General features: G+C 45.4%; 1 protein-coding gene across 1 annotated transcript in view; it reads right to left on the reverse strand.

Annotated features, from left to right (window-relative positions):
• LOC109514680 (transmembrane protein 121) overlaps positions 1-15,326 on the reverse strand; it is a 28,126-nt gene extending 12,800 nt beyond the window's left edge. The window contains exon 1 of the mRNA XM_019867968.1: positions 15,156-15,326. The gene's annotated coding sequence lies outside the window, so the exon portion shown is untranslated. The remainder of the gene's footprint in view (positions 1-15,155) is intronic.
• Between the last annotated feature and the right edge of the window lie 5,619 nt (positions 15,327-20,945).

A 20,945-nucleotide genomic window follows, 5' to 3' on the forward strand; every position in this document is an offset into this window, starting at 1 on the left:
GCCGGCCGCCCCCCCCCCCCCCCCAGCTGACTTTGCATGAGAGGTGGAACTGAACTTGAAGCTTTATTCCCGAAACATTAATTTCCCTCGTCATTTTTATCTGCCCTGTTCACTCTTTCAAGTGATCCGGTATCTCATAAGAATCCTGTTTTATGTAGGTCATTGAAACTGTAAAAATAAAGTATTTTGTTGCACAATAATTGACTCTTTTTTCCCCTCTTGTAGAAAGAGGTCATTAGCGAAAGCACTATACCTCATATGCATATATTGGCCTCGGTTGGAAATGCATAACAAGCGGTGTTGATAATGAGTTCGAGTCCCTCAAAATGCCACCGTGAGTTTATTTATGCTTTGGTTTCACTCAATTAGGTCTAAAATAATTCAGGGCACGGCCTCCCGTTGGGCAATCAGATTTTATTTTCCCCCTGACCAACATGGCTCGTTTCTGCTTGCAGTACCCCCATCGTTTGTCATCTCGTTTGACAGCAGCAGGGTCGGGATGAACCGCCGTCCGTGTTGACATGCAATTTAGTTTTTGCTAATTATAGTGCGCCGCGGTCATAAATAATTCTGGGCTGCTCCGCTATCCCTCACCAGCTCGCTTTCATCGTACCAACGGCGCACGCGGGGACACCTACACACATAGAGGCAACGGATACTAACGTACCGGTATACTCGGATGCTTTACACCAAAACGGGGGGAGGCAAACGGAGCAGAGGACATTGAGCAGTGCATCTCTCCGTTACAGTTCCGAGCCATTCATAAATAGCCAGCCTTCGCTCTGTCCTGCGGTAACCGATGCCATGAGACTCCAGTGCCTCTGCCTCCCTGAAGCGATGCTTTAATAACACAAGCGCTACCAAAAAGACGGAAACATAAAATGAGTCTTGACAGGAGCCGAGGAAAGCAACGGAAAAGAGGAGGCTGAAAGTGGCCCGCAAACAACACGGCACGCGGGCGTTTTAATTATAAGAAACAACTATTTGCGCAGTTTGAAAGCACAAAAGGACCTTACGGTATCACAAACCGAATGTCCCGCATCGACCTACGCATGTGTCATTTGGTCACCGCAATCAGGCACACAATCAGTCAGGACGTGGAAAAATAAAACAGAACTAAGAGCACAAAGTACATAAAATAAATAAAGATTTGGATAAAAGTCACTTGATGTGACGGAAGGGTCGCTTGAATCATCAAATAAATTGCAATCGTACTGCCGCCATCGTAATTAGCGCGAGGGCTATCGCTCAGACCTTGGTACCTTCGTGTTTTGTTTTTTTCATTTGCCGCACCTCAGTTTTCTTTTTTGCCGTGCTACCTTGAGGGAAGAGTACACCCGATAATGTCAAAAAGACGTCTCACTCTACAGCTGTTCCGAGCAAGAGAAAATCAATGCGGCAATGATTGGAATACATATTTTGTTTCTTCGTCCTCTCACTTTTTTTCCTGCTACCATAAATGCTGACATTTTCCTCCCTTCCCCCCCTAACCGTACGCTCCCGCTCCGTTCTCTCCATCTCGGCTTCACTATCTCACTGAGGCTGTTTGACCCGGCCGCTGAGCCTTCCTCACATCCGCCAATCTTCTCCCGCTCCCTGTTTTATGATGATGATTGTGGTACACATCTCCCTCGGGGTCGTGTGTTCGAGGCCGAGCTCACGCTCTTCATGTTTACACGGCGAGATGGCAAGGACAAGCCATCTGAATGGAACGCACACCCATTTGGACGAAAAGGACTGCACGTCAATGGATCAGGAACGCTCGGATAATGCTCACTGATTGATGAAAATCGTCGCTGCGCTGATTCAGTTTCAACTACTTTCTGGTGTAGAACATGTCAGCCATGTTCACACTTCCGCTGAAGTCCCTTTTTTTTTTTTTTTTTTTTTAGCAATATGCGGTATGCGTCAGATTTTTTTCCAATGCGTGGTGAACATGACAATTCCGATTATTTATTGATTCCCCTCCCCAAAATTTGACTTGGGCCTCTTTTATATGTGGATATTTATTACTAGAAATTGAATAGAGTGTGTGTTCCCTGACCCTGGCAATTTATTACTTAAACTGTTTTTTTTGGTTTGCCAGATTCTGTCTGTATAGGCTGCATTGGCATTGAAATATTTCGAGCCGATTCCTTATTGATTCTCTTATTGATTGTCATTTGGTGAGGAAATGAAACGATATACAAGGCATCTTTGACGTCTTTGTCTTTTCGGGCTGCAGCTATCTAATATTTTGTAATTTTTTACGCACCTGGTGCAAATTGTTGAGTGTTAGTGCAGTCTCCAAAACAATGAAGTAATACATTGATTTCCCCCAAGAAAACAGATGCTCGATTCGTGACAGAAAATTGAGTGTAATTTAACATTCATATTATGCCACCTTGGAGAGACACCACTTAGCCTGTTTCACGGATGTGGATTATGCCCGCCGGACAAAATTTCCCTGTCGGTGGCCGCCGCCTCTGTTGAGTCTTTTCCTTAAAAGCAGCGTGCAAGCACAACCCTTGCGTCGCCACGCTGAAGCCTTCGTTGGCGCAACTGTCCAAAAACGGACTTCCGCAGCGATGCCGCCCTATTTGCCAAATGCTCGACCTCCGGATTTACGACTTGAGCAGATGGCAGAAGTTGTACGGCTCCGACTGATAAATCACAGCCAGACATCTCTCAAGCCTTTTACTTGTGGAGTGTTGATGATCGAAACGACGACTCCGTCATGGCTTAAATTAGGCTGTTGAGGTCTCAGCTCGTAAATCGCGCGGATGGTACGACAACCCCCTGCAGCAAAGAGCTTCCTGATGTAGCACAAAGCGCTGTTATTCCATTTGGAACATGCTAGTGGGCGCTGCGTCTGTATCAGCCAAGGGGATTAGAGTCATAAAACTTGGCACTGAGATGACGTGACATCTCACCCCGCCCGTAAAATCTCGGCGGGGTGCTCGTGCCGTCTCGCTCGCGCTGGATATGTTAATTGTCCGCATAAACAACAGAGCATCGTGATTGCATATGCATTTATCTCATACATTAAACAAATCTATGCAGACGTCTGTTACGGTGTCTGACTTTTTTTTTTTTTTTTTTAAATCATGCATGTATTTAACTTTTAACAAAAGTAAAGCCATCTAGATTTGTGCGCCGATAAAATATTGACATGTTTCGAAACGTTTTGACGTAGTCATTCAGGTTTTTATTTATTCTGGTGACCTGTACAATACATGCTCATTTTATGTTTTTGTGTTGCCCAGCATGCATATATTAGGGCACCATTTATCTTGTGTGTGTGTGTGAGCATCTGCACGACAGTATCTCCAGAACGGGCAAATGGAAAAAAAAAATGGGGACAATGAATGACATTGACAGGCGACATGCGTCAGAACGTCTGTTGTAAGGACACCGAACTGATCGTTGATAGCAGATGTGTGTCTAATTGCGGCGGGGTTGGGCGCCCCGAATACGTCTGTCTCCTCCGCCTCTGCCTACCAGCGACGCACACCCTCTGCGACTCCCAATCACTGCCTCTAATTAGAGGCCTTATCTCTGCCAATCACGGCGCCTTTTGCTCTTTTCCACGGCCCGCTGCGCATTTAGCGGGCTAACAGGCGCAGCCGAGGAGGCGTGCTGGTCACAGAGGACAAGAGAGAGATCGACAGGGAGGGTAGAATGAAGTGGCGTGAGATGCCGGATGACTTGGAATGAAGAGTAATGGGCTCCATTTAGCAGATTGACACATTTTGGGGTTATTTCGGGTGAAATGAGTGGCTTTAAACCCTTACTCATTTAAAAATGTCGAAAATGGTATACGGTTTGTGAAGCCTCATTTAAGTTTACAAGTACATCCGAACTGAGAGTTGCTTCCCTGCAATGTAGGACCGTGTTGTGCCGCAACATGCCAAGCAGCGCAGAGGTCTACTGGGAGAGATACAGCACAATTAGGAGCAAGACGAAAAGGCAGAGGATGTCCTCATGGCCGGCCACGCTCCAGTAATAGTTATTGCTCCCACAAGGCTCAATCCCTGTCCCCCTGGAGTTTATTATTGTTAGTATAGTATCCATAATACATAGCTGCCTTGGGTGTTTTTTTTTTTTTTTGGGTGGGTGGGGGGGCGCAGTGGCTAAGTCTACAAGGACATTTGCTTTGGGTTGAATTGAAATTGGGTCTGCCTGTCTGTCACCCTTGAGCAAGGCCTACTGACAATTTTCCCTCGACTTCATGTTTACTATGCTCAGTGGGAATTCGTTCTTTTCCCAACGCATTCCGTTTTGCCTCAGTGGGCTTCAAGACGCTCCCCAATTAAGTCGTCACAATTGATTAGCACGCCCATCTCTAAGCAGTAGCCGTCTTTTTTACATTTTTTTATTTTTTTTAGTTCAGCTGCTGCCAAACAGGATGCAATGAAAACACGACGTTCTTGTTGTAAAGTGATGCAATCTCATTAGGATTTGCTTACTTAGCCATCGGCTTTACTGTCTGGTATTAAAACTGGGAACGGCACGGTTAGTATTGACACCGAGGGTAAGAGCACGAGAGCTTTCCAGGCAATATTATAGCCGGCTAAAGTAGGTTAGCAGAGGTTGCCATGGCAATGAAAGAGATACTTCTCTTTAATTTCAGGTGATTGGCTGTTATTATAAGGTCACATTGCTATGTGATTCTCAGTAGAGTTTTTTTTTTTTTTTTTTGGGTGGGTGTTTGTAGTGATTATCGACAGGACAATTTGCAGTTCACAGGATTCTGAATAGATACATTAGAAGATTTTCGTGCTCCCTATGCTTCAGTGTGTTTGAGAGTTTGTTAGATCGTTCAATTCTTGGGAGATGTGAACCGGAAAGAGGTTGTGAATTTGATGTTTAAAAACAAATGGATTCAAACAAACTGTCCTCTGAGACTCGCGGTGCCCGCGTGAAAAGCAACACAGCAATTGTCTGTCTCCCTTTCTCAATGTCTGTCCATGTTTGTTAGGTCGGGGAACCTCTTCAAAATCAATTTGAAGGAAATTACAATTCAGCCAGAGTTCCATCATTAGGTTTTATAATTTCATCTTCCTCCTTCAGTGCCTTTATCCCAGAGCCACTCAGTTCATCTCTGCAGCACAACCCCGGTGAATAATTAACCGCAGTCGTGAGCGGCAAGCCGATGAACGACACAAGCGTTCTATCGTTCCCACACAGACGCACACCTGCAGCGGTGGCGGGCTTTTAAGCTTCTTCCTGCTCCTTTTTTTTTTTTTTTTAATCTCACTGCAGTTTTACTTCAGCCTAACGTACCATGTCTGGGGCTGTGACACACCGAGACAAGGTCTCGGGTGGGTGCGCAGAGCAAAAACCGTCGCGTCCACGTACGACCACGCTGCTATCGCTTCTTTTTAAGCTCACGACACCGAGGGTGGACAGGCGTGGGAATGATACGAGGCACCTTGGGCCATCCTGCCGTGACACAGAAGGTGACAAGCCTGTTAACCTAAACGAACAAAAAGAAGGAACCGCGTCGCGACTTGCTCAAAGAGCCAATTTGGGATGGAAGTTTGAAAACCCCGACGGCGCTGCTGTAAAACAGAACCAGAGTCTTAGCCGGGCTTTGGCGCTAAGACGAGGTATTGATGAACAAGGTCCTCCGTGATTAGTCAAAAGTCTCCATCGGATCTTTTTGAGCAACGGTTGTAAGGCCACATTTGTAGGAACGCCGTGCGGCCGTTTTGAAGACATCGAGCGATTGTGTCGGCTAATTGTTTTGCCAAGAATGCGTCGGCCAATAATATCTTGCCAAATCAAACAGAATGTCGAAGCAAGGCCGACTCGTTGCATTGGCATGCAGACAAAGCCTCGGGGATATATTTAACAGACTGACTGAATACATCTGCTCGCTTTGTCTTCCTCTCATTCATGTATAGTTTGGATTTTGTCTTTTGCTGCATTTTTAGTTTGGCAACTGAGCGGAAGGGCGGCAAAGTCTTTGGACTAGTTTTTAGCAATTCGTCTCAGGTTAGGTTTGGTCTGCCGCATGCGCGTCGACGTTTTAACTTGAGCTCGAAATGCTCATGAATAATCCAATATTGAACCCAAAAGTTGTTGGACTTGACAACCGGTCCAGGATGCCTCTCAGCCAAAGTCAGCTGGGATGGGCTCCAGCTCACCGGCGACTCTCGAGAGCAAAAAGGCGACCATGGATGGAAAGGTAAATTTGAGAGCAGTGAAATTAAATTTGATGCAAGGACTAACCTGGCATTTGTGGTCACGGTTGAACGGGTCCATTTGGTGTTTGGCTTTCGAATTGGATGAGCACTTTGCTCTGCAGGATTGCATGAACGGGCATATCCAATGCTTGCATAGGTTCTCTCCAGGTACTTCTTCCCGTATGTTGTAAACATTCATGTCAGTTTAACTGAAGTTTCTAAATTGTGAAGTGGTTGTTTGTCCGCTGTGTGTGCCAGGCGATCAGATTGGCGCAAACTCAAACCTTTTTCCGTGAAAATGAAAAGAATTCTGAGCAACCATTTCTTTGGAAGTGCAGCAAAATTGCAGTCGTGGTAGTTCGAGCAATTAACAGCTGTTAAAGGTCAATGCACCAAAAAAAAAAAAAGGTCCAAATTATGCATTAGCATGGAGACCAAGTCTCCAAGTTTTATTGAAAAGACTTTGTGAATACATTTCAAAAAAATCTTTTTCACATTTGTGCGCACTCTTTCGTTTTTGTCTTTATTTCTTACTGTCGTTTTACTCGAGAAGGAAATTCCATTTCATCCATTTCTAATCCAATTCTAACCCTGAGAGCAGTGAAAGTAAATGCGGCACAATCGCTAACCTGACATTTGCGGTTCCGATTGAAAGGGTGCTTTTAGTGCTTTGGTTCCAAGTTAGCTTGCGTTTCCAGGACCGCGTGAGTGCAAAGACGGCAACAAGCAAACAACATCCGACAAAAAACACGAGCAATACGGTTAACTTGAATTCTAACCGCTCCAATGAATACTAAACGACGACAGAGCGCTGGAAGTGCCGCAAAATTACTCTGGTAATTAATTTAGGTAATTGATAGTCACTAAAGGTCAATGCACACAAAAGCAAAGATTTTTTTTTTTTTTTTCCCCCTCCCATTTACATTATTCAAAGCTGTTTGAAACACAAAGCGCCTCTGTGCTGTTGCTGGCATGTCGAGAAATTGTGAGCAGTCTAACTCGGCGCCGCCGTTCTCACCATGCACTTTATCATCAGTGGTCACCTTCATGATTGATCTGCCGGACACGCGTAACAACTGGCGGCGACGTTTGTTTTGACCCGCTGCTCGAAAGCACTTGGATTGCAAAGATTGGAAGCGGCGCACCATTGTTAGAAATAAAGCCGCCCCCGCCAAAGCCTTGATTAATCGTTGGCATTAAAATCTTGACATCTGTTGGTTAATTATTTCCTACCGCTCGGTGGCGATCATTTTTGTCCCTCGGATGAAACGCAAAGATCATTAAGTGAGTGTCGATTTTCAGGCAGCTTTGGACTAAGACGGCTGACGAATAATTTTGGGATCTTCACGGGGCAAAAGTAAACTTGACCTTTCTGTGAAATCACTTCAGAGGAAAAAATGAAGCGTCTTAATTCGATAACGTGGAGACGTCGTTCGTTCGTTTTAACAACTCGATTCATATTATCACAACGGCAAAGGTTTAGCAGCGCGTTAGCTTGTCACTGCTATCGAAAGAGATCTTGCGAAACTCTCCCGATTGACCTCTTTGACGCTTGTCGGCCGTCTCTGAAGGCTAAACAGTGACTGAGCGGGTTCGGCCATCATACAAAACGTCTGCTCCTGTGGTGCCACTCGCTGCTTCCTTCCTCCGTCGTTTGACTCTGAATCGGCTTGCTTCAAAGTGAGTGACTGCTGTGATCGGGAATCTGAGCATTTTAGTTCGCCCAACTTTCCTATTATGGTCGAGAGAAAGCTTTGTGAGCCACGAGAGATCTAACGTTTGTCCGCACGGCGTTCACAAAGGTGTTTACTGCGGGAGCCGTATGTCGCTTGTTCCGTCGCGCCTCCGCTGAGATGTTGACGCAAAAAAAAAAAAAAAAGAAAATCTATTGCAACAAAGTTTTAGTCATTAGGAACAGACGGATGCACAACATAGTCGATATTGATCTGCCGAGGGTAAGAATAACATTCAAAGGCATCATGCTTCTGGGACTCCGCTGGTCGAGTTTCATTAAGCGTAAACATTCCGAAGAAAGAATTCACTTGAAGTGAGAGAACCCGAAGGAAATGGAAAATAAGGGAGCCCTACAAAGCCACCAAAACAAGGAAGTCCAAAGAAAAGAAATGCCTTTTCTTTTGTACATCTTTGAGTAATCCCTTGATGCCGCGGCCAACTCAGAATAAACGAACGTGTTTGCTGGATGATGAAGCTTTCCGGGCTGGCGGTGGCTGCGGCCCGTGTCTCTGGCTCCGACTTAAAACTGTGGGCAGCAGCTTTTGGCCACGCTGCCAGAGAGCCGCGTGGACAAAGATGAAGCGGCCGACACCGCTTCATCTCCAGTTCCAGGAACAACACCCACATAAACGGCCGGTTTTGAGCCTTTAAAAGAATCAGAAGGAATGGACGCTTGCATCTGCCGTTGTCTGATGTGTTCCGAGCCTTGTTTACACCGAGCGGTACGATTTAGTTCAACACAATTGTAATGACGGGGAGGGGGAAAAATAGGTATGGCGCCGTTCGTTTTCTGTCACGATGCTGATACACATCAAATATCTCAAGTCAATCGCCACCATGAAAAAGCTCCCCTTACATCATCCATTTCTGTCTCTTCCTCTACTTGTTCTTGCTCCTTGTATTTTCCTGAGATCTGGATTGGGGGATTGGGGGGGTGGGGGGGGTCTCATGATTGTCTGTGGAAACGTCGATATGCGTGTGATGTACTATGTTTGTTATCTTATGAACACCGCATTCTAGAAGAGTCGTTGGAATTATTTTATCATCCTTTTTGCCTTCTTTTCTGGCTTATTGCCGAGTGGAGTGGTCGGCCCAACGCCTATTAGCGCCCCGCTGAGTTGCGAGGCAAAACGAACGGTGAGAGAAAGATAGAGAAACTAACTCATCAGTGGAAATATGGGGGGAAAAAAAGTGCCCGACGTTTATGTGTTGACATATTCCCATCCACTTTGTGCAGCACACTGAAGGGACGACATGACTGCTGGGTGCGTGTTGATGTTGCCTTTTAAGTGCTGCAAGAAGAGAGCGGGAAAACAGAGGGAGGTGACTTGAGGTCACGGGGAGTGAGGGCTGAAGGCAAAAAGCAAGGAAATGAGCGAGCGAGCGAGACGGCGAGAGAGCGAGAGCGAGACAAGTCCTCCACAGCCCAGAGGCAGTGACACACCAGCAGATGTTTCTGCCTCTCAACGCTCCAGAACGCGCATCACCTCAGAAAGCGGCTGCTGCTACTAATCAGTCCAATGGTGGTGGTGGTGGCTGCAGCCTGGCTGAGGCAAACCGACCCCCCGCCCCCCTTCCACTGTCACAACTGATCTACATTGAGGCTGATTTCCGCAATTGTTCCTGTTCCGGAGCAATAGAGGCGCTAATCCTGCAGAGCCAGCCCCATACAGCAGGGGCTCATATGCCTCGCAAAGATGGTGCATTTGCGCCGTGCTGGCAAAGGCCAGCGAGTAACAAACGAGAGGGGAACGTTGAGGGCCGCAGTCTGTCGGCTCACACGTCGCTCCGCCGCACGTGCGCTAATGCTAATTCAGTCAGGAGCAGCTTGCTTATCGAGCACCGCGACATGGAGTGTCGACGAAACGTCAACGTCTAAGTTGAATTAAGAAACACGGCAATTAAAACACACCTTTCACAGCACCGCTGGAAAAAAATAAAAAATATGTTCAGTCGACGTCGGCTCAGTGGAATGTCATTTTGAATTGGGTTGGTCGGTTTGAAAATAAATCATCAGGGTAAGACACCGTCGACAGCAAAATGCATTTGCGTCCCCCTCGGGTGAGTCACATTGTTGCATGTGTACACGCGGAGCAAAGAATGTTGTTTACTTACTGGACCGTGCCATAATTAATGAACATCTACATCACTGCAGACGGCATATGGAGACGCATAATTGCGTGCGAGCCCCTGTCTGCTACGTCTTCCCAAAGCATAAATAATCGACATGTTACACAATACGGCTGCGGAGGTACAATGGATCTCATGCGGGGAAAGCGCCGGGGCCTGATGGGTTTCTGGGGATGGTGCTCAGAGCCTTTGGCAGGTCTGCGCCACTGCCTTCAATCTGTCCCTGACACGGGAGCATCATTCCGACATCAGCCCGACTTCAATGACGGATTTGTTGATTGGCGTGCGGATGAAAGAATTCAGTTGGATGGTTGGATGGAAGGTTGACTGAATTGTCGGATGGGTGACTGAAAAGGTGCACATGATTGGACGGAGGTCTACACAGATGTCATGCGAACAGATACTTCAATAGCGGATGCAAGGCAGAAGACCGTGTCAGCGGGTTCACGGATTTAAAATGGACGGATAAAATTGCGGGATGTTTTATGCATGGGTGAATGACGGACGGATAGAAAAAGCCAATGTTTGTTTGACGTCAATTGAAGTGAAATGATTACGACCTTTTTTTTTTGTTCCTGATGGGGGAAAAGTGAGGGGAGCGGGGGGACTTTTATTTTCTCATCAGCATTTGAAGCATCCTTTGAGCTGTGGGACAGACGTTATTTGAGGAATATATTTTATTTTTTTTTGTCCATGGAGGAGACTGTGGCACTTGAGCTGATGTATTTGCCCATCGCTTGTATGTCTCTGATAACTGCTTGCCTGGAGGGCTACAATGGCTTCAATATTTCACTCCTCTCCAGCCTCACCGGCACTCGTTCTTTTTTTTTTCAGTGCAGTGCCAGAGTGTTGGGATACATATATGGGCGGTTAGAACATGGCGGATTGGTCCGTAAGTGAAACTCCACGGCAGGATTGCTTTGGCGAAATGTGTGAGATGTTAAAAAAAAAAAAAAAAAAAAAGGACAGCAAACACCCACGGTCAAACACAAGATGAGGCAACGTTTTTAACTACTCGGCGGACGAGACATATTTTATCACTCCCATAAAAACCTTGTCGTCTCATTCGACCTGGCGGTTATTAGTCAAAAGTCGCTGTGGCGCTTTTGTTTTCTCTCCTTGCAACGTTAAGGGATTGGCGCTCTGATTTGCAATTGTCCACATGTTGTAACTCTGCTTTATTGGCTACTTAACACCGAAGCAACCGTTTATTTACCCAAACCACCTCTCCTGTCCGACGTACTTGGGCACATAATCGTTTTGACCTTCCCCTTGCGTTGTGTTTATTTCCGCAAGACTATCTAATTAAAGAGAACTTACTTTCAGAATTGGATGTGCCGGAAGCTCACGTGGATGAATGTTAATGACTGCATAAAATTTTAGAATGAAAGATTGAAGCCAATATGCGTACTGTTGTAATCATTGTCCCGAATCTGGAAGAGTATAAAATACCGTTTAACCCTTTGTGATGAGAAAATTGCATTCTACTACATTCCAATGTCGATTTGAATTGGATTCATTTTTCCTCCCTTAGCCTACGTAAGACATTTCAGGCATCCATGAATATATCATGTTCAATCGAAGAGTGTCCCCAAACGGGATGTCATTTACTTGTGCGTGTTTGCTCGTATGACAGAGTCGAGCAAAGTGCCGTTGTTTTGTTCCCCCCCTCCCAACAAATGCCGCGGTCACATTCGAATGGATCACAAAGCAATCCATAATGGACGCCTTGTTAACAGGCTGAGCATTTCTGATCTCTAATTAAGGACGATACGGTATTTGCAAAGAAGTTCCACCGTGCGATGCCCGGAGGCTGCTTTCTCCGTGTGCCTCTCTCGGGCCACATTAGCGTATAGTATGGCTGTTATTGAACGACCGTGCCATTTGGCCATTGATTGCAGTGGAAGCCATTAAGGTCAGGGAGATTACGGGTCTTGCAAAGCACCGATTCCAAAGCGGAAACCAGGGGCTGGAAAACTGTTGCGGGAATGAAATATGTGATGTACAAATTGCACTCGGTGCAACAGTGTGTCTGCCAATGATGACGCCAACAACTTTTCCGGCATATGGCACGAGCAGGCGGATAAGACGAAGGGGCTCTCATTTAGCTTGCCCCTGCTAACGGCCGCTGTCGAAATTAGCAATCACATTTGATGTTCCGGGCGCACGGAGCTTTCAAGAGCGCGGTGGGTTTTGGCCTGCGTGACAGCCTCCCACGATGTCTTCAGCCGATCATTCAAATTGGCCAGCGGTTACTATGCAGCGGTTGATGGAGGCGGGGTCAGAGCCCGGGATGATTGGTGAGGGGGGGGGGCCGAGTGGCTGCGCCCTACCTCAGTCGGCTCGGTGGCTTTCTGCTCATATATTTATAGCGATACTGTATTTAATTGAGTTTCTAGCGGGTGGGCTGAATTTTAAGGAGCCTCGTAAATGGAATTGGAGGCATGCAGAAACACAATCCGCAGTGCAATAAGCATGCAAAATGCACGATCGTGAGAAGCGGCTGGGGTTGTAATGAGAGCAATGCAACACATTTGAAATGGAGCACAGTGGCCTGCAGTGTTTTGGATGCCGAGAAGTGTGCGGCTGACCTTAAGGTTGTTCTTTGAAAATGTTAATCAATTCAAAGACTGGGAACCTCTGCATTGCAACTGATAGCGATGATTTAATCAAGTGCAGAAAGCTAAAGTCGAGCAGGGAGAACGCATCTGGTGTACTACGGGAAGACCTTTATATGTGTACTTTGGTGAGATAAATAGATATATTTGCATTTTTTTTTTTTTTTTTTTTTGCCCTTCAAGTGAATCATGACTTGAAACGCATACAGCACTGTCCCATTAAACTCCACTGCAAACTTCATCTTTGATGATGTAATATCCTTTCGGCAGGATGTGTCACAGTGTGTGGTACCGCGACGTATAAGCCACCGAGTTGCACTGCCAGCTTTTTTTTTTTTTTTTTTTTTACCCCTTGAGGGAAGAAAGGCAGCTTTTGCTTGGGGTGAGGTATTTATTTATTCAAGTGGACGGCTCAGCAATGTATCTATTAGAGCAGACGCCACTTCAGTACTGTATTTTATCTTTTATAGTGTGAGACAGTTGAGAGCACATGCCCCTGAGGTAAAAAGATTCCATTGTTAAGGCGATGAAGGCGTAGCCCAATGTGCAGCTTGACCCCTGCGGGGTCAATATTCAAATTCATTGTGTTTATCGGATCATAAATTGAGCATGATAGATTAATTTGCATTGGGCTGGCTCATCAGCCACAAAATATAAATGAGCAACCTCGAGACCGTCAAGCCCGGAGCTTCATAGCCCAGAGGAAAAAAACTGGCGCCTCCAAATGTGATTTCTTTCAAGGACACTGGGGTGGAGGACCGTGGAAACATCCCCGTGATGATTTGCACTCAATTCTTGCCACTCGCAGCTTCCAGCCGACATATCAGACAACAGTTAACACCAAGACGAGTGTTATCACGCGTTGAATGTAATCAAAGATTCTAATGAGCGTCATTAAAATTGACACTGCTAAATGCGGGACTTCATGAAAATCACTGTGGGTTTACACTGAGTTGACTGTGTTTTCTGAGCCATCAAAGCCAGTTACAGTGCTGTAGGCTAAGAGCAGGAGGGTGTGTGTGTGTGAATGTGTGTGCGTGTGTTTGGAGGGGGGGGGGTCACCTCTTATCCAGAGCGAGCCTGGCATGTGCATTTTTCTCCCTTTATAGAGTGTGAATTCATTTGAGAGTGCAAAACAGCTGCAGCACCGAAGCAGGGAGGCAGCGAGATGCGATACCGGGTGGCCACCGCACTCGGCGATCATGAATTAAAAGGTCAAGTATTTAATCCCAGCTAAAAGGCGACGTTTGGTAAGAATTAAAATGGTGTGAAAGTCCCAATGTGGTGTTCAACACAATGACACATTGCAGCACTCGACTATGGCAGTGATATGACTCTTCCGGGCTCCCCCGAAAAACGCCAAATGGCAGTGATACGAGTGAATCTTGTGCACCTTGATATATTTTTTTCCTGTGCCAATGCGCACCTGCGCACCCATTATGTACACCCCTGCTTATAGCGAAGAAGTCATTGGGGTTTATGCAGATTGAGAAGCGTTGACATATACATGCTAGTTTTTTCAAAATCAAATCATCTGATTTTTAGTTGTCAGGGCAATATGAACTCATAAGCATGGAATTACAGTACATTTTGAAATCATGGTTGGGGTTTTCTTGAGGAATTAAACTATTAGCACAGGCAACTCCAAACATTTTTAGGACTGGGGCGGGCAATCTTAGTATAGCAAGGGGTCGTCATGTGACAAAAGATTCCACGTTCAGTTACTGCCATACTTTCTTTCATTTGATTTATCAAATACTGAAATTACCACAATACTCTTGCATTAGCGACTGCGCTGGGCACTGGCTTGTATGCATATTCGGATTGCATCCCCGCCCTTGGAAATAAATTCTTCCTAAACAGAGAAACTCCTGGAATCAGCTGATATGACTCAGATTAATCAGCCTGTGTGCAGCAATCGTGACTGTCATCTAATTATGATTTCATTGATGCCATATTTCAAGTCTTAAGATCATCCAACAAAACTGGAATGACATGGCTGACGCTGCATTTTGGCAAACTAAACCCTAAAGTCACTTTAAAATATTATCGGTGGATATTTTCTCGGCGACCCTGCTCGTCGGTGTGCGCGCGCGTGCCCGTGAACGCAGGCGCGAGCGCGCGGCAGACCGGGGGCACGAGCCGAAAAGGAACCGCTGCAATTCAACAAAACTGACGTGCCGCGAGGAAACTCGTCCTCGAGAACCAAGACGGCCCCAAGTGAAATTGTTTTTGACGAGACGTCGAGCCCGTTGGTTAACGCGGCGACACGGGAATCGGTGAAAGAAAAATGCTGAACGCGCACAAACGCATCGTTTATCATCCAAAGGGAGCGAAGAGGAAAAGAGTCACAAACTGGAGCCGGTAGGCGGTGACAGCGATGATAAAATCAGCTTTTCACTGCATTTTTTGATGTATATATATTTTTTTCCTGTCGGTTCAACAGTGTGTTTCATTTCGAGCCCATCGATGACACAAGCGAACCTGAACTCTGCTGCCTTACCGTCAATGGACGACTAGTCTCTCCAAAGTGTTGAATCTCATTGCAGGCTCAGAAGAGAGGCTTTGTAAATCCGTTTCGAAGGCTGGAGGGGAAGGGGGGGGCGGGGGGTATAATGAAATAAATTATCGTAAAAAAAAAAAAAAAAAACAGTCCGAAGAAGTAATAACGTCGTTTAGTGGGGGGGGCGGGGGGTATAATGAAATAAATTATCGTAAAAAAAAAAAAAAAAACAGTCCGAAGTAGTAATAACGTCGTTTAGTTACACGTAAGAACGTCCCATGCCCGACACGAAAGAATTCAGACATACATGGTGAGTCCAATCTGCAGACTACAGTCAACCGCAAACGCGCTCTCTCTCTCTCTCTCTCTCTCTCTCTCTCTCTCTCTCTCTCTCTCTCTGTCACTCTTCCTTCTCTCTCTCTCTCTCTGTCCCTCCCACCCTCCCCCTCTCGTTAAACAGGGGGCATTTGCCTTCTTGGCAATGATGTGATAAAGAAGTATTCAATTTGAGTTAATTGATTGCAACAGTGCCAAAACAAAAATCCAACTCCCCTTGCATGTAAAATAGACTAAGCAAGAAAGAATCAACACCTCCCCACCTCCCCACCCCCTTCCTTTTCCATCTCCCACAAATAGCGTACATACTTTGCTGAAAATAATTGAATTAATGGCCACTTTGTTTCGAAAGGGAAAGGAGCCATCTGGATCAACTTCCCCTGCCCTGTCACCATGTGCTGTCAGAAGGGAGCAACAGTTTGCAAGGGAATGTGTCATTAAAAAAAAAAAAAAAAATTGGCCGTATGCTGTAAGTAGCACTGGTGGGAGGATTAGTCTCTGAACAAAAGAATGACAGTCGTAATTAATTTGGGACCGCCATTTTGCACGTATCACACCATCTCCTGGGTTAGTAATTCAATAAGATGGAAATGTCAGGATTCATTTGTCCCATTTAGCCAATCTGTCTCCATTATAAAAGAATATTTATGGTGGACTATTGGAAGTCATCACCGGTGAAAGGCTCCATTAAGCATCTCAGCCAAATAACAAGTGCGACGGAACCAAAGTTGCACCTCACGTTGATTTTGGTTCATTGGTCATGTCGTGGCTGCTATTTCTGCCTTTCACGCATGCAGGTTTAATTCCCTGTCCGTGTTCAAGTTGGCGTTCAGTCCACGGTGTCTCTCACCTTTGGTCAGTTGTGATCTGCGGTGTATAAAATGGATGGAAGGAGGACAAGAGTGATTTGGCATGCAACGCTTGCTCCCGTAATCGACATTGAATTATGCGATTAGATATTAAATTGCCATGATGTGCACATAGGTCAAAAGCTCACGACGGAGTACTTGAGACTCATAAGTGGCCGCCCCTTCGGAAATGCTCATCAACTATCCTCGCGGTTTTGATGGGCACAGTTGATTGCAAACGTCCGCTTGTTATCGGTGCGCTGGCGACATCATGCTAGCCGCAAATGCTTTTGATGAAGACGTGAATGATTAAGTTGAGTGCTCTCAAATCTTTTTTTTTGACCCAGCGAAAAAAAAACAAGACTGAATGTAGTCGTACTGTAATTAGTGGGAGCTCTGCGCGCGTTTCTCCTTTTTTTTTTTTTTTTTTTTTTTTTTTTTTTTTTTTTTTTTGGTTTCAGAAAATCTCCCGAGGCTTGTCTTTTAATACCGGGTGCCGGGGCTCCATGTGATGAATCAGTTTTGATGGCTGTATTATTTCATTTGCGAGACTGTCGCAACATTATGCAGAGCTGGTTTGCTGCGTGCGAGTCAAGCAGCGATAACTCGATACCTAAAGTAGGACTGCCTCTTTGAAAATTGCCTTTTCCTTAGCAGTTGAAGGCTCATGATTTGGCCTGTTCCCATTTCCAAAGGTGCTCGCCAACCACATTTCTTTTTGAAACTCATCTTGCAGGTTACCAAGTGAACATAAAATAAATATGAAACTGCATCTTGTACAGTCACCATTCCTCAGCGAATGAAAACATACAAATCCGTTGTTGGTTTTAAGTGCCGGTCGTACACTCGTTTCCCGATAACCTTCCGCCTGGTTCTCATGGTCACAATAACGAACGTGATGTGACACAAATAGCCCGCGTGCGGATCTCGCGATTCAAGTGGAAATGCATTCGTACACGTGAAAAGATCCATTTTCATCCAGCACTCCGTTGTTCGCAACGTGAACGTTATTCATCTCCTTCGAGTGGCGAGTGATGACAAATGGGACTTAGCGCAGCCGTTCTTGAATTTAAAGGCGGAGAGCCTCTTGCCTACATAATGTCGGTACAATTTGTCATCCTGAATTTTCGAGCAATCGACTGCCCATGACATTAAGCAGCCCGACATTTACACGCTGAGCTTTTTTTTTTTCATGCTCCTTGATTGATCTGAAGCAGATAGCCCGAACACGTTTCATGTCTGTTTGTATCTGACACTAATAATGCCAAATGGATTTAAAAAAAAAAAAACAACAACAAAACATGAGCAAGGTCTTATACACAGTAGTAAATATTTTTGGCTTCAGTAACTGTAAACGTTCATACTAACATTAACATTAACATCACACCACATTCATATCTATAACCAGGTCTCCTTATTTGCATATTGAGGCATATTTTCCAACATATACCCCCATATGGAAATATGATTTTGGCGGTCACCTTCAAAAATCTCATTCTGCCCTCAATTCACAGTTGTGGGTGTTTTGGAGCTGAAAAAAAAAAAAAAAAAAAAAATGTCACCATATCACTATCAACCAAGAGAGACGGAATATGAGCTAATTAAAGATAGAAAATATGTTCAACGTCAAGTCACAGGAGAAGAAATAGGATCGGCGGTGTGTAGGCTGGCCGTGTTCCTGCGGGGGGGGGGAGTGTTGGTGTGTTCCTCTGTCAGGGGTTTGAATCCTCACTTTTCCCCGTGGAGAAGAATCTGCTACTGCTCAATGGCTTTCCAAACCACATCCATATACTGTGGAGTGACTGCTTCCATGTCCTGAAATTACCCGCTTGAGAATTTTAAGTCGGACCCCAGCCCCCCTGGGGAGCCCAAAAAGACTGGTGTGAAAGAGGTTAGTTAGCGTTTCTTCCAGTGCGTTTCATATGGCCATCCGCGAGTTCCGCAGATGCGGCCTCGAACCATCTGTCAGTGACCGTTGTTTTGCCAAATCGCCACTTGCGGCGTGCGTCTGGCAGATTAGGCGGTGACATCACGCTTTTTGGCGCATATTAGAATGATTTGACATGCTCTGTTTGCCTTTCCGCAGCCCGCCCCCACCCCACTCCAGCATTGCCTTCGACGCTTGTCAAACCCCAAATAAATGCAAAAGTACACTCGCGCGCATGCAACAGCATCAGTAAATATCTCCCGCACAATTTGTGTCACTCTCCATTTTCACTGCAGTTCTAATGGGGAGTCAATTTGTCCTCATCTACATTTCATTACATTATTCATGTTTTCAGCACACACAGCTTGCAGTTTCTCGCTTTTAGGCTAACTCTCACGTTAACTTTTTATTTTTATTCTCTCCCCCCCTCAGCTTCCCTTCTGCGTTTCCTCTCAGCTCTGCTTTGAAGTCCTGGTGCCAGCCCCAAAACCAGCTCCCTGAACAAGGTGAGAATTATTATTATTTTTTTTTTCTTGCGGGTTTTAAGTCAAGTAAAAATTCATTTAACACCGAAAGGAACCCACAAGCGGTCCCCAAAAAAAGTTCTCATTTGACCGGAATAGAGTCAAACCGTTCCGACGTCTATTTCCTGTTTTTAACACATCGAGGATGAAGTTTGCAGTGCGTATCAGGCGCATTGACGCGGGACCAAACAGAAATAACCCCTGTCGCCGCATTGACAACTTCAAGCGAGTGGGCGTCTCGGAACCTCAGGCGTTGTCAGAACTCGTGACAATCTCGCTTCCCAGAGTTGAAACAATTCAAAGGGCTCCGCTACTTTTGTCCCGTTTGAAGTCAATATCTGAGCTATTCATCGCCCAAGAATACTTTTCAACACAGCCCTGTAATTAAGCGTTGCAGTACATTGAAAGGGCCAATAAGATGAAACTTTAATGATCCCCGAGAGGAGATTGGGCTGTTGAATGTGGTCTAAAAATGTAGCAATGCAGTAAGCAAAATAGTCGAACCGCCCCCCCCTCCCCGCCCCCTCTCTCTTTGCAGATACATACTGCGCATAAGTACACACTCATAAATAATGAGGTTGGCTTCCTGGGCCTTGCGTATCTCCTGACTTTCATCTACGCTCAACAGAGCTCCTTTCCATTTCAAAGCCGTAACTACGACGCCGCCACTCTCTCGCACGCCATCTGTAGCGGCATCAGGCCAGGTAATGCTTGAAACGACGACGGCGGCCACATTTACCGTAGAATGGGATGTCATGCCAATGGATTGGTGGGGGACTAAAAATCCGATTCAAGAGACCAGTGTTAACCAGCGTTGAATCCGATTTAAAGAACCAGAGTTACCGCATGTTGGATCTGAACCACATTGCAGCTCCGAGTTGTGTGCAGTCAATAAAGTGAGTGGCTTGATTATCATTATTATTATTTTTTTTTGTCAAAATATATATCGGTCCATTTTCTTAGCTCATTTAATGGATTACCTTGAGGATTTTTGAGCAAGTCACGACATAGTGCTTGCATGTTGAGAATGGGAGTTAAAGAGTGAGTGAGACTAGAACAGTGATTATGTTTATTAATGCAGACGGTTGGCATTTGGAGGACAGCAAGAGATTTAGAAGTGTGTGTGTGTGTGTGTGTGTGTGTGTGTGTGTGTGTGTGTGTGTGTGTGCGTGTGCGTGCGCATACTGGAAGTTTGCAAGTGGGGTGATATGTGAGTCGAGGTGGTAAAGTGCAGTACAAGCCTGCCTGGCACTCTGTGGGGAGTCATGCGACATGTTCCGAGATAAAACTCCACTTGGATCAGCATATTGAAAGATTTTTTTTTTTTTTCTCAGCAGAATTAGCTCCTTGAGAAAAAAAAATCATTTGCATACCGAGTGAATGCAAAGCAGAGTGCCAAAATAACAACTCGAGCAACTTGAATCCTTATCCTTTATCCTCGTGGTGTTGTTTTTTTTTTGTTTTTCACCTCATTTATTTCTTCTGTACATTTGTTGTCCTGCACTCATGATGAAACTGAATCGCACCAGTGAATGAAATGGAATTTTTTTTTTTTTTTTAAATCAACAGCGGTTAGCAGTTACGAATTCGAGTTAAAATCTTAAGCCCGACATTGTCCCTGACCAGGATTTGCCCCCCCACCCTCCGACAGCACCATGTCCAAAGTCAGGGGTGCAACCCTAGCTACGATTCCAACCAATCAGGCTTTCAAAGGAGGGTTTTCCAATTCCAAACGGTCACCATTTTTGACAGCTCTCCCAAAACTGAGTTGCAATCAGAATGTGTGACCTCGTGTTTAAAAGCAGTCAGGTTTTTCAAGGAGGTTTTGGCTTCCACACAGGTTCTTGATTTTTAAAAGTGGCGACGGAAATGAATTAAACAAAAAAAAACAAAAAAAAAAATTCAACTGTCAAAATATGTGAGCTCGGGTTTTAAAACGGTCACGGGGTTTAAAAGCAAGTGGAATTATGGGAGAAGACAAGAGAGAGGGATTAGTGGAGTAGCGGGTAGAAGGTTGTTACTGATGTGAGCCAAGGCTTACAGAGATTATACTCACTGGTCACACATCAATCACAGCGGACTTACTGTCAGGAATTTGGAAGTCTTTCACTTCCTGCGGCTCCATCGCCGTCGCGACCCGATCGTTTGTTTTGGT

This window comes from Hippocampus comes, unplaced genomic scaffold, assembly GCF_001891065.2.
Source record: "Hippocampus comes isolate QL1 unplaced genomic scaffold, H_comes_QL1_v1.1 scaffold259, whole genome shotgun sequence".
Classification (NCBI taxonomy): domain Eukaryota; kingdom Metazoa; phylum Chordata; class Actinopteri; order Syngnathiformes; family Syngnathidae; genus Hippocampus; species Hippocampus comes.